Raw genomic sequence first — 11,332 nt, 5'->3', positions numbered from 1 at the left:
GGCTGTCAAAGACCACACGACAGGAACATTCTCCTGGAGATGCTGAGAAAGCACGGAAGGAATGTCTGAGGAGGTTGTACTCAAAAAATACACCTACATAAGGACACCTGCTGGAGTGAGTATATTAAAGAAAAAAACTCATCAACTGTAAAATATCTTGTTTCAAATCTTTTCAGGTAATATTTTATTATTCTGTACCTTTTTAGCCCATCTGTAAAAAATTTAAAGCAATAGTTTTAGAAAACAATGTCTGATTTATCAGTCTAGACAAGAACATGAAATGCACTGTATATTGTGAACCTTATACATTAGCTTCTGATTGTTTCTGCAGTTCTGCAGTGTATGTAGCTACACTGTCTGAGCCAAAGAGGATGCAACAGAATCTGATGAATCTGAAAAGTGTTTTCTTTTTTTCTCTTTATTATTATTATTGTTGTTATTATTCTTTTTATTTATTTTATGAAAGGGGGACCCGTCTACACCTTTCCTACCGTACACCTGAAGGAAACTGACTGTAAAATGGCATTCACAGGAGGGGGGCTCAGTGTGGTGACAGAAGATGGAACAGACGTGTGTCAGTGCACCAGCCTTGATGAAACCTTCATAACAGCCTTGTGGATGTATTTTGCTTTCAACATTGCATATCCACCACACCTGAGAAAGACACTGACTTTCCTTCAGAGGGACATTGTCAACATTAGAAGATGGAGACAAGCACTGTCAGTAACTTTACTCCGAATGATTTGCCTCTTGTATTAGATCCTAATACCTTGACCGTACCATTTCCAAAAGTGCACTCGAAGCACATTCACTCTTGTGAAGTTAACCCAACATGTTGGAGTGGTACATGCACATTAACCAAATAGCTTGCTCTATTCTTTTTCTATTCTATCTGTTTTCTTTTTATTTATTATATTATTTAAAAGCCCTTGCTGTATGCTGTGTTAAGCTAACTGAGACTTGTTATAGATCTTATATGTCATTGCTCTTTTTGTTGTTTTTGATTGCTTCAACTCTGTCCTCATTTGTAAGTCGATTTGAATAAAAGCGTCTGCTAAATGAATAAATGTAAATGAAAATATTAGTATAACCTATGGTATAGATGAGTGCCAGTCAACTTTTTTCTGATTCCATTCTTTTAGAAACCATACACAGGAAGCATATGTACTTTTGGTACTCAGTGAAGAGTTAGTAGTACAGTTGTATTATAATATAATGGAGAAGGGTTTACATCCTTTTACTTGAATTGGTGACTGAAACTGAAAGCTAAATAAATGTTTTAGTGGATAAACCTGTGTCGGTTTGCTTAATTGGTTAATGTCACTTAAAACAAGGTTACTAAACTCTTCAGACTAATTTTTACATTTATTAGTTTTTTAATTTTTACTCCTTTTTCTTTATCAGGCAAAACCTAGTTTTCTAGTGTAACAGTTTACAATAAAGTTTCATTTGTTGACTGATGTATTAACTAACATTAACTATGAGCAATACATTTGATACGGTATTTATTAAACTTTGTTAGTTAAACATACAGCTGTACGTTGTTTGTTCTTGTTATTCACTAATTTTAACAAATACAGCTGACTTTAAATGACTTTAACTTAAGAACAGCAAGTGCGACTAACCTTGTTAAGAGACGTTTGTATTCTCAAAAATAATTGTAATCTGTTTTTGATTATTGATAAACGAAGACCTAAAAGTGCGGTGGTGATTACTTTTAAAAGTAATTTTAAATAATATTATTTACATCATTAACGCTGTTTTTACATTGGATGAATTTCAATTGGTTTTATAGGATTATGGGTTTAATTTATCGCTTTCTATTAAACTATAGGCCAATAGCGATTAAGAGTATGGCTCGCCTTTAGGCGGAACAGCCAGTTTTCGCTAAACCTTTTGCCACGCCCCCTACCTTTCTTTCCACCAATGAGAAACCTTTCGACACGCCCACTTTTTGCCACGCCCATTGCTCCAGGCTGCAGTTACCCCTACTTGTCTGAGCGAAGGAACTGCTCATCCCATAAACCACCGCGCCTCACTGAATTCGACTGAAGCCACAACCGCGAACGAGTCTTTCGAGCGACTTCCAAATCTGATGACGGCTGCGCAAACTTTTTCCTCCAGTTAATTTTATTTTATATAGTGAATGTGCAGTAATAGCAGTTCTTTCAGTATTAATTGTGTAAATAAACAGTGTTTTATATAGGTATTATGTATTGATTTTTATATTTATCATCGTGTATTTTATATATTCTGTGCGTGTGTGAAAGCGGTTAACGATAAAATCAGCAACATGGTGCAGTGCTTTGTACCTGACTGCAATCACCTCTCAGTCGTCAACACATGTCGTTGCCATTACACAAATGTTCAGTAAATGCACAAAAAGGTGTGCCTAGGCTAAATATTGTTTTGACAGTGGCATTATAAAATGCTTGATATGACTCATACCATATGAAGGCTACAGTAGGCTAGCTAAAGTACTTTAGCTAAAACTCACCAAAACTTTGTAGGTCTTGTCCCTCATGCTGGCCCTTACAAAACCCACAAGCTTCACTCAACTACCGTTACATGACCCTATCTGAAATGGTTTTCGCCTCTTTGAACACTTTTGTTTTCATCCTTGAAAAAATCCATCATGGCAGCCAAGGAGATCATGATTGCACTGATAAGTCTACCGTGCAAAAAGGCAATACAGGTTTTTATTTTATTTTTATTTTTTTATTAATGATCTTCAGTCTTCATGGACCTTCGCGGGGTTTAACCAGACGGTTACACGAGTTCCACCAATCAGATGCATCACTGTAGGATTGTGGGATTGTTCAGGACTGTGGGTAATGAAGTACTTAGCCAAGACATCGCGAATAAAAGGCATTTATCTCAAAACAAGGTTAGTGCCCCATGAACCTTTGGCGTTTATATGAGCATATACTATCGCTTAGTACAGCCGTAGCTGATTTTAAGTCTACCATGTATGGTTACGTTTTTATGGCTTATTCATATCATTCAGATAATGGCTGTTATTTTCATCTTAATAAAAAAATTAAGATGTTCTTAAGAATATATTTGAGAACTTAAGAATTTTTTAAAAATTGCACTTAAGAACATTGTTACAAACTTCGTGGAATTAATCTTAAGAAATGTCTTAATTTGTTTCCTAAGATTTTCGTGAATCCGGCCCCAGGACTGCCTGTCCTTCCATCCATTTTTTGTGTCCATCATGAACCTACCGACTCTGGTCATAAATCCACATTGACTTTGTCTCCATCCTCAAAACCCTGAGGGGCCTGGTTCTGCATGAGAAGAGGAATGGCAAAGTTCGTAGTTTTTGCTTTTTTTGGACCAAAATGTATTTTCGATGCTTCAAAAAATTCTAACTGACCCTCTGATCTCACATGGACTACTTTGATGATGTTTTTCTTACCTTTCTGTGCTCAAATATAAAGAGAGAACTGAAGATGAACGCCGAGCCAGATAACGAACAAAAGACTGACTCGTTCTCAAGTCAAGAACCGTTTCTGTCGGACACGTCCGATTCGAGAACCGAGGAGCTGATGATACTGCGCATGTGTGATTCAGAGTGAAACAGACCGACACACAGAGTGTCTGAACCGAACTGATTCTTTTGGTGATTGATTCTGAACTGATTCTGTGCTAATGTTATGAGCCCAGGTAAACCGAAGGCTTGAATCAAGGGCAATCATCGCCAATGACGCCATTACGTCGAGCGCAAAAGAACCGGTGAACCGTTTTCTTCAACCGGTTTATTGAATCGAACTGTCCGAAAGAAGGTCATCCGAAAACCGATGCAACCGGTTCTTGACTCGTGAACGAGTCAGTATATTGTTCGGTATCTGGCTCGGCTCGGTGTTCATCTTCAGTTCTCTCTTCACAGCAGTTCAGTCAGTGTACTGTTTGAGTAAATGAATTACTCCGGGATATTGTTTTGTTTGAACTCAGAGGGAGTGTCAGCCACATTAAAAAAGTTAACAGCTTAAGTAATTTGTGGATTAATGCGTATTGGAGACGCGAACCTTTTAAAACGATTCAGTTCGATTTGGTGAACTGGTTCAAAAAGATCCGCTTACATCGAATGATTCGTTCGTGAACCGGATATGACAAACTGCTTTGTTTTGAACTCTCTCACAACAGACACGGAAGAGAAGACAATGCTGAATAAAGTCGTAGTTTTTGCTATTTTTGGACCAAAATGTATTTTCGATGCTTCAAAAAATTCTAACTGACCCTCTGATGTCACATGGACGAATTTGATGATGTTTTTTCTTTCCTTTCTGGACATGGACAGTATACCGTACACACAGCTTCAATGGAGGGACTGAGAGCTCTCGGACTAAATCTAAAATATCTTAAACTGTGTTCCAAAAGATAAACGGAGGTCTTACTGGTTTGGAACGACATGAGGGTGAGTTATTAATGACATAATTTTGCTATTTGTGTCAACTATCCCTTTAAAGAAGGGCTATGTGAGAACCACTATGGATAAGTTCGCTCTGCAGACTTGTTATTATTTTGTCTTTAGCCTACTTTATTTGTAATGCCAAGAGAGAGTTCGGCCCAATCCCAATGGGCTAGTTGCATAGTATCTCCGCCATCTTGGATTTCCGGTCTTGCGAGTGTGTGCATCTATATTTCCGGTTGTGCTAAACGTCAGTGCAGAGAACCGGAGAAATCCAAATATTACCTTCAATATGTTTACAGGATTTATAGGAATATCACTTCAAATGCAAATAAGATATACACTGCTATTATTACTATACTATAAATGTTAACTGAGCCAGTGGATTTGAAACTGTGTATGTTGTAAATGTACAAATTACTTATTTCTCGAAAATGTTTGTATTACATTGGTTTTTTAAAATGAAATATTAACCTCGTGAGACGTGGGCTGCAATTTATCTTCAGAAGTATCCATTTCTCAATTGTGCACATACATTAGTTTGTTTCATCATTATTTTGACAACATATTTTATTATTTTACACAGTTAACTAATACATGACTAATTTAAATGTCTGTTTTATCTGATAATTAATGCAAAAGAATAACAATACATGTGCTGCTCATAGACAGATGATTTATGGTGCAGATCTTCCACAAAACAAATAAACATTGATAAAAAAAAAAAAAACATGAATGCAAACAGCGATCTTTTAATTAATGCAAACCGTTTGACAGTCAGAAACCTTGATCTTACATAACAGTCAGAACAAAATCAGCTCTTCGAAAATGAAAATGTTCATATTGAGAAACGCGTTCAGACCTACATCACCGGTCTATTTGCCTAATCTTCCCGGTACTTTAGACCCGGTGGAAACACAGAAAGCAACAGGTCTGGGGCGGAAATAGGTCCGTGTAACGCTTTGCAGTGCTTTGTTCAATTTGCACCATCAAAATTAACAAAATGAAAAATTGGTTTCAAACTTTCATTTTCAATTTCTTTGGAAGAATTCACAAATGTATAATTGTTTCGGTCCGTGTACGTTTTGATAGTTTGTTTTCCAATTTGAAATGACATAAGCAGAAACGAGAAAACGTCTCCGGTTACTATCGTAACCTCGGTTCCCTGAGAGGCGGGAACGAGACATTACGTCAGCTAAGACGTATATGGGAACTCTTCCCTTCTCCACTTTCACTGAAATCTTATTGGCTAACGCCAGCTGGGGACAGCTGGCCAATTGACGCGAAGCATGCAAATACTGGCGGGTAAGCGTGCAGTATAAAATGCATGGGCGCGAAATTACGTCAGAATCACGACTGAACGCTAGCACAGCTGATCAAACAGCGACCACGGCGGCTAACGTAATGTCTCGTTCCCGCCTCTCAGGGAACCGAGGTTACGATAGTAACCGGAGACGTTCCCTCTCGAGGCGGTAACTCAACATTACGTCAGCTAAGACGTATATGGGAACTGTATAAAATCCCGCCGTGAGAGCAGTGAAGATAAGCCCTGAACGGAGTCAATCACCCTCACACAAGCAGTACAGTTCTAGCCAATGGCCGTGTCGCTAAGAGTGCTTGCATTTGATAGGCGGAACTAGGCCAATGAGACATCTGCTCCGACCCTAACAAAATATGCATAACTTCAAGCAATATATCGAAATCTGCACTAACCAGGGCAGACACAAAGCAATAAGCACTCAAGCATGAGAGTTAAACAGAGTCGACGGAGTTTGCGGTGACTGCTGCATAAACCATTTAAACCATAACACAGAGTTAGCAGCCATGGTAACCACCCAGACAGCACACATACGTTGTGCCGATGTCGTGCCGACCTACAAAATTCCATCGGGACGATATCGCTCAGGGAGCGTTTGCTAATAGGCAAGATGTCTCGGCGACGTCGGCCTCTGATCGGATATGCTCTCCGGCCGATGCTGGTACGATACATCCCGGCCGCTCTGCGTGGACGCGGTTCACCGGCGTTTTGCTCATCTTTACGGACCACCCGCGGCTACCGCCGCTGGTTTATAATAAAACAATACACACCACTCTCAAGAACAGACGCAACTTTATTAATATTTTCATTTATTTCATATTACATGTACAAATACAATAACATTTACCAGATGCTTTGATCAAAAGTGGATAATTCGGGATTATTTGTAGTCTTTTGAACATTAACCATTATTTTACTACAGCTTTTGCAGTAAAACCATAGAAAAAACAAAATCAACCATAGTTTTACTACAATCACCATGATTTTACTACAGCTTTTGCAGTAAACCCATAGTAAAAACAAAAATAACCATTACTACAGTACTTGCATGGTTAAATGTTGTATGAGTATAGCACCTTTTGACAATACTTATTTCAAAGTAGGTTTACGGGAAATGCATGTTTCAAGGTTACAGTTTAAAAAGCCAGAGATGACTGAGACTCACTGAGAAGACCATCTAGTTCATAATAAAAAGTCATGTGTTCAGTGCTGTCAGCATCGCATGCGAACTTTATGCCAAGAACTTTTTAAAAAGAGTTACATAAACACAAAATAAAACCAGGCAAACAATACTAATTAAGCAATTAAAATGTTTTAAATTGCATGATAAAAGTTCACAAATATTTTCTGATAAAATCTTACTAAACAAGTCTCTAGTTTTGTATTCAGTTAACATTAACATTATCTTTCAACATTTTTAAAGTGATGCTTACAAATAAAAGGGGACATGTAGGTCCACATAACTCAGAGAGTAAATATTGTTCATTTACAGATATAAGAGACGTTACAATAAAGCAGTTTGAAAATCATCAAATTTACCCTTATAGGCAAAATAAGTTCATGTACAGTTGTCGTCTGTAGTCTTTGTGAGCGTTGGTCTCATCTGAAGTCTTCAAAAGTGAGTTTGGATTCAGTCTGGAGCTGCTGTAATCTCTAGAAACCTTGGGATGGCCATCCTGAGATAGAGACAGGAAATAAAAAGGAGAAAGTTTAGAATAGCTGCTGCTGTTCATATTATTTCAGACAAAATATTATTTATTTAATCACATATAACTGGAGTGCATGGTTATTAGATGTGTTGTGTGAATACTAAACTATGTATTTTAATTTAATTTAAACAACAACAAAAAAGTGTGTCCGAGCCCCAAATATTATTTGGAAGGCTATTTTCAAAGTAAAATACCAATAGGTTTTACTTCCTTTAGTGGACTTTGATAAATTATTGGTGTTAGAATTTAGTGACCTCACTACAGGCCATGCACCATAGATGCTGCTGCCTCAATCTGAGCTTATTTTGCTATGTATATATCTGATTTAATCACAAGTAGGTTTAATAAACGCACATCCACTTCCAATTAACCAATTAATAAACAAAAATTGACACACTGCCACTAATACTCTCAAAAATCAGTTTATTGATGAAGTGTTTCACGTGATCCCTGTAAATGTAATATTTGTGGAACAGGCATCTCTTTAGAATGGAATACACATTTCAGTGGGTGGAACAGCATATTTGTAATTTATAATTTATACTACCGTTAAAAGTTTGGGGTCAGTACGATTTTTTTTTACTTCTTTGAGAAAAATCTCTTCTGCTCACCAAGGCTGCCTTTATTTGATCAAAAGCAAGTAAAAAAACTGTAATATTGTGAAATATTACAATTTAACAACAGTTTTCTACATGAATATATTGTGAAATGTAATTTATTTCAGTGATCTAAGCTAATTTTTATTACTCCAGTCTACAGTGTCACATGATCCTTCAGAAATCATTCTGATTTGCTGCTCAATGAACATTTTTAATTATTATCACTGTCTTATCAATTATCAAAAGTTAAAACAGACATTTCTGTTTCAAACACTGTACTGTTTTAAAACTTTATTTATCAAAGAATCCTGAAAAAATAGTCAGAAATGTTTCTTCAGAAGCAAATCAGAATATAAGAATGATTTCTGAAGATCATGTGACACTGAAGACTGGAGTAATGATGCTGAAAATCCAGCTTTACCATCACAGGAATAAATGACTTCTCTAAATATATTCAAATAGAAAACTATTATTTTAAATTGTAGTGAACTGTATTCATTTCATATATTAAACTGTGGTTGCCATAAAAGACTTTCAAAAACACAAAAAACCATACCTTCCCAAACTTATGATACAGTTGTGTATGTTCAAGATTGTACTTACTGGTCCTGCAGTTTATAGCATCTTTAAGATGTTGTCTGACAGCAGCAGTGGGCCGTCAGGGTGAGCAGGGCTCTGCTGGCCCTATAAAAAAACAAAATTGTGTGAAAAAAGCTTTTAAAGACTATTTAGTTATCATTTACATTTGTGTAATGTTCACACATTGCTTGTGATTAGTTTAGTTGAGGTTGACCTGGAATATCCTACATTACAAAAAGTCTATGGCCAGCACTACAGATTGTGCTACCCTTTTGATGAAAGAAGTCACATCTGATTTGTTACGAACATTAGTGACAGAATCATCAGCCAATCAAATTTTGACATTCAATGACAGCACACCCTCTGGGTCTAGAGACGTGCCCAGTGCTACCCCCAGCGTTAGACTGCCCTTTTAGTCAGGGATTTCCAAAGTACGAAAGTGAAATTCAATGAAAAGAAAATACAGCCTACAGACCTGGTTGCCAATCTACTAAAATGCTTTTTTAAGGTGCTATTTTGCAGAAAAAAAGAGAATAACTGAGAAATGAAGACCTACAACTGAGAAAGGAAGACCTACACCTAAACTGAAGGCCAGCAACATTTTTACACCAAGCACAAGTTATTTTGTTGGCCGTGATTACTTATTAATCTGAGTCAAGGGACATGAAAAGAGTTCTTTATTATTTGATGAGTATTGTATCATGCACATTGTTATAACAGAGGTCGACCGATTCATTGGTTTTGCTGGTTAATCGGCACCGATAGTTGATTTGTAGAACTATCGGTTATCTGCAAAATCCATGGCGATATTTTTCTGTGTTGCGTTTGTTTTGCCATGTGACACTGTGCGCTGCATAGAGTGGGAAACTTCAAACGCGAGTTTAAATGCAGCCGTTCACATAGTTATCTATTAAATAACATTATATTAATCTCAAATCATTGTAAATTTACATAATGACTTCACCCTAGGCTATGAATTATGTATTGTGCATTTTACAGCAAAAACGTTGGTCTTTCTGTGGCTCTAATACAGTCTGTATGCTTCATATAGAAAGCTGTAATACAGATTGCGCGTTTTCTTTCCGTTTGCTCTTTTTTTTATTTTTATTAACACTGAACTTTAAACACATGTGCCACATAGTTCATTCCTGAAGCAAACTTATGTCCGTTTGGTGATTAAATAAACAGTTTTAGACAGCTGCTTGAATTGAATGTGTCGAATCCGGTGTGTGTGATAACTGTGACTTCTCAAAGACGCTGCGCATGATTAGATAATCACGCACTGTTCTAAAATAGCAGCAAATAAAATGTGACGCGTCCGGTGTGTAGGGTTGGGTATCGTTTGAATTTTATTGATTCCAATTTTATCGATTTTATCGATTCTGCTTATCGATTCCTAGTTTCGATTCCAATAAGATAAAAAATCCAATATAAAAAAATTGAGTCAAACATTTAGATGTCAAACATGTTTCTGTCTTTTTACAAAGCATTCTGTTGCAGCTGAATAACATGAGCAAAAATCAGCAGCTTACAAAACACTGCAAGAGGAATTTTGCCTGTGCTTAAAAAAAAAAAAATACCATAGCAAAAACAATTAATTAATAAAAATATTAAAGTGTTAAAGACAAGTAACCAGTCAGTAGTAAGACATGAACAAACAAATCAATTAGCAATATCCTAAATACAACTAAACAAAATTTCAGGTACAGAAACTATAATTAAAAGTTTAAAAACACTGCATAGTTTTCTTTTTATAAATAAAATAAAGAATAATCAATTAAAGTTATTAAATATATTCAGTCGAGATCAGTGAATGATTTTCTTTTGTTTCTTTTGTTCTTTGATTAACATTAATGACAGACAGCGCATTTATTAGGCTGTTGTCTATTTAAACAAAAATACTGTACGTGTATGTTTTCTTTCTCATCTGTTTACATTCATGTAAGACAAAAACGTTTGTGTTTATGATGATATACTGATGTAGTTTTCTGTATATTGGTCGACAAATATGAAAGAAGTCAGTTTCGGCTCGGAACAACCTTTTCTACAGTTGAAATACATGGAATGGTCCGAGAATGGACACAAACCCGGGAACCCACAGCGCGACCGCAGACCACTGCTCTCGTTTAGTATCCATTTTGTTCAGTATTCATTTTAAAAACTATTGGTTTATAAATCGGTATCGGCCAGTGTGGTCCAAACTAGCTATCAGTATTGGAAAAATCCACTATCGGTTGATCTCTAGTTGATAATACTGTGGTGCTGTGTGGATGTCCAGAAAAAAAAAAAGACCAAATCAATACCGGTGGCTACTGGTGATACATTGAGGTCTAATGAAGCGAAATGATCGGTATTTAGGAGAAAATGAACACTACTTACAACAGTATTACCTTTAATCCATAGCCTGGGCAACCAGCTGTCAGCACGTTCACAACTGTCTATAGAAACTGTCTATAGAACGTGACTTCTCTGTCGCATGACAACAGATGCATGGGCAAGATACTGGAGCTGATGACGCTGTTTCCGGCGCAGCATCGTGATGTCTATCAGCCATCGGCGATGGACGATGGCATCGTCAATCAGGCCAACCCTAACCAGGATGACATAATTAAACAATTGTACACAACTGTTGTACACAGTTTTTATAATTTATTAGCTAAACAAATGCACAGCTTCCACCAATAAAAAAAATAGTTAAAGCAAGAGTACAGCA

The 11,332-nt window shown here is 36.7% G+C and overlaps 1 long non-coding RNA gene across 4 annotated transcripts in view; it reads right to left on the bottom strand.

Annotated features, from left to right (window-relative positions):
- Positions 1–6,507: 6,507 nt before the first annotated feature.
- Positions 6,508–11,332, bottom strand: part of LOC128018376 (uncharacterized) — a 10,628-nt gene continuing 5,803 nt past the window's right edge. For 3 of the 4 annotated variants that reach the window (XR_008184836.1, XR_008184839.1, XR_008184838.1), the window contains 3 exons: positions 10,999–11,209; positions 8,644–8,724; positions 6,508–7,408 (listed from right to left, as the gene is read on the bottom strand). This is a non-coding gene — a long non-coding RNA (uncharacterized LOC128018376). The remainder of the gene's footprint in view (positions 7,409–8,643; positions 8,725–10,998; positions 11,210–11,332) is intronic. The other variant, XR_008184837.1, reaches the window with a different exon arrangement.

This window comes from Carassius gibelio, chromosome A8, assembly GCF_023724105.1.
Source record: "Carassius gibelio isolate Cgi1373 ecotype wild population from Czech Republic chromosome A8, carGib1.2-hapl.c, whole genome shotgun sequence".
NCBI classification, from domain to species: Eukaryota; Metazoa; Chordata; class Actinopteri; order Cypriniformes; family Cyprinidae; genus Carassius; species Carassius gibelio.
The sequence above is the reverse complement of the archived record's forward strand: the minus strand, read 5'-3'. Positions and strand labels throughout refer to the sequence as shown.